Raw genomic sequence first — 3,166 nt, 5'->3', positions numbered from 1 at the left:
CTGAGAAAAGGGAAATCTCACAGCCCTAGCTGGGGTTTTAAATTTTTATTTTTAAAAACTGTAAATAAATCAATTCTAAAAGTAACTCAGAGTCAGAGCCTTGTTGCAGCTTTTCATCGGGGCTGGAGGGAGTGCAAAGCAGCAGTGCAGAGCAGCGTTGGTGGGGAGCCTGGCCATCTGCTCCCCCCGTGCATGGGGTTTCTTTTCAGCATGTGAACTGATGAGGGTTGTTTTCTCAAATGTTGAAAAAAGCCGGTTGTTTTTATGCCCCCCAGCTCTCTGATCAGAACAACACTGTCAGAGTGAGGAGTGACCTGCAACTGCCTCTGCACAGCTCTTGGCTCTACTGAAAGGTCCTGTGGGGCCGTGGATGTGCTTTAACCTCCACAGTGAAGGCACTGAGCACCCATCCCAGCTGCCTGGCTTTTCAAGCAACCTGTTACCATCCCTGGCATCACTCAGGCTCTTCACAGCCGTACCAGCGCGCAGCCTTGGCACCAATGCAGCTGCTGGAGCATGCATCCCCGACATGCCTTTCCTCACGTTTTGGGTGGGAGAGGGTATTTTTCAGACCGTGAATTCCTTGCGGGCTGGACAGACTGTCTGCAATTACAACATTTTTGCAGGGCACAAAGACCATTTTCTGTCAAACCCTGGGGACCACAGACGCCAGCCCTGCCGGGGGGGCTGAAGTTGCAATGTTTCCTGTCCTCCCCTGGCCGGGGGGGGGGGGGGGGGGGGGGGGGGGGGGCTGCTTGTTTTGATGGCTGGGCTCCAGAGAGGGCTGATGGGAAAGCCTTTACATACCACATTAACTACATGGTGCTGAGCTGCTGGGGATCAAGCCAGGGGGATCGCGGTGCTACACCCAAGAGCCCACGGGGATGACGGAGCTGCGGCAGCCGGATGAGTTGCCGCCTGCCAGCCGTCTGCCTGCGTGCCCTTTGCTGCTCCCTGCAAAAGCTTTTGTCAGCCTGACATGTAGCAGGGGGGGAATGGGACGACACACACGAGCGCAGGCAGCTGCTGGCACCCGCCACGGCTCCAGGCAGGCTAGGAAACTTGCTAAGTGTGTTTGAGCCTCAACAGCCCAACGCGAGAAAAATAGGAGATGTTTTTCTTTCCTAGCTGCTCCCGTTGGACAGCCGGTCATTGCTAGTCTTTCCCCTCACTCCATCCCCATGGATGGCCTCAGGCTGGCAGCTGCCACAGGGCAGGCAGTGCCCTGCCTGTTCCGGGGTGCCTGCGTGGCATTTCTTTAAAGACAGGGTACTGACTCTTCGTCAGACTTCAATATCCCAAAGCCACAGCATCTTGCCTCCCACGAAAGTGCTCAGACACCCACAACCTGGCTTCTTACCATGCCCTGGTGCTGCAAGCCGGGGACTCTGGCACAGCCAGCCAATATGCCTGGACCCCAAAGCAACTAAATACCCGCGGGACCAGAGCAGCTATGCCAGGAATGCTCTGCTGGGCCACCAGCCAAAAACGTCAACTCCTCCTGCAATGCAGCGCTAGGTAGTTTGCATTGGGTGTTTTGCTCCTTCCGTTGCAATTTCTCTATTTTTGTGCTGGTTTTGCCTTGGTTCTGCACCTCAGTAATCCAAGCGTGCTTACCCCTTCTTTGCACTTCCCATATGCACATGATGGAGCCATATTTTCAGTCATCAAAGTGGAATAAAACAGAGTTAAAGAGCTTGTATTGTGCAGGTGAGTAGATGCGAAGCAGAGAGCAAGGGAAAGCTCAGCCCTCTTTTGCTCCTCGGCATGACTATAGGTACAGCACCTTACAGCCAAAGTCTTGAGAGCCTGGGAAAACACAGGATTTGGGGACCCAACTGAAATAGAAGATGACAGTAGAACCCCAAACCCTTAGCTCTGAGGATCCAAGCTCAAAGGTGGGAGTGCCTGAGTGCCACCGGGAGAAATCTGAGGGAATTCACGTCAGCCCCATCACGGCACCGCGTACGACTGAGCCCTTGCTGTACATCTCACCCCGCAGCGAGGGAGGAGATAGCACTTCAAGAAAATGTACAGATGTGAGGATTAACACACTGATCTCCCTCCATCCCAATAGAAAAACTGACCTGCTAGAGAGCAGCACAGTCCTGCTGCTGTAACACAGACACGAGATCTTCTGCTAAAAGTTCCCCCACAGCCAAAAATGCTGCAATTCAAAGCAAATCCTCCTGCCAGCATCTCTATTTATACAGTATCAAGTACCGATGCCATTTAACAACCCCCTCCCTTTTCCTGACATTATCTTAAGCTGCACTGCCAAATTAAGCAAACCCCACTGCCCAGCATATGTTATTTCTCATCTTTTTCTCGTCTCCCCCCAACCACTGCCACTACCATCCCTCAAAGGGACCAAGTACAAATAATTCAGCCTCTACCACTTGGACTGGTTTTAATCAAAGGATTTGCTGGGTTTCTACCGTGTGGGGCACCTCATTAACAACTTCACACCTTTAAGAAGAAAAAAAGTGGTGTTATCCATTTCAGCATTGCTGAGCTTAATGCTAGTACCCGGTGTTTTGCACCAGGGTCCCCTCCTGAGAGGAGTTTTATTTTGGTGGGGAACAAAACAACAACAAGATTTAAAAAAAAAAAAAAAAAAAAAAAAGCATTGCTGGCCTGAAAGGGCTTAGAGATCGGCAGGAGTGTATTTGTCAGAAAGGAGATTAGAGCCTAATGAAATTTGTCTTTGTGTATGTGTCTGTTTGTCTCTTTTCTTTTTGTGGGGGCATCTTTGTAAAAAGCCAGGCTTATTAAAATGCAGGGGGAACCCCACACAAAAGATATTTCTTAGAGTCCAAAGGCGCACTTATTAATGCAGAGGTTTTTGCACAGAGCATGCCAGTTTTGGGAGATTTTGGGTATTGTTTGGGGAGAAGAAAGCAAGCCTCACTGATCATTTTATTTTCCAGTTTTAGTCACAGCAGCTGAAGCAAGCAGGTGCTGCAATTCAGAGCCCACAGAAAAGGGCAGGAGATGAGGGGGAAGGGAAATGTCATGAGGAAAAACTCATCTGCATGAGGGATTTTTACTATTTTGGTTTGTTAAATTGCAGCACAGCAGTGCTGTGCCCACGCTCCTAGTTTCCTCCGTGACGATGGGAAGTAGCTGCTGGGGAAGCACTGCATGGGCACACCACCAGAAATCA

The 3,166-nt window shown here is 50.5% G+C and overlaps 1 long non-coding RNA gene across 20 annotated transcripts in view; it reads right to left on the bottom strand.

Annotated features, from left to right (window-relative positions):
• LOC308068744 overlaps nt 1-3,166 on the bottom strand; it is a 111,875-nt gene that overhangs the window by 47,702 nt on the left and 61,007 nt on the right. The gene's annotated exons all lie outside the window — the stretch shown is intronic.

The sequence above is a fragment of the Falco punctatus genome (assembly GCF_963210335.1).
Source record: "Falco punctatus genome assembly, chromosome: 8".
NCBI classification, from domain to species: Eukaryota; Metazoa; Chordata; class Aves; order Falconiformes; family Falconidae; genus Falco; species Falco punctatus.
Note: the sequence above shows the minus strand (reverse complement) of the source record. Positions and strands in the feature narration are given on the sequence as shown.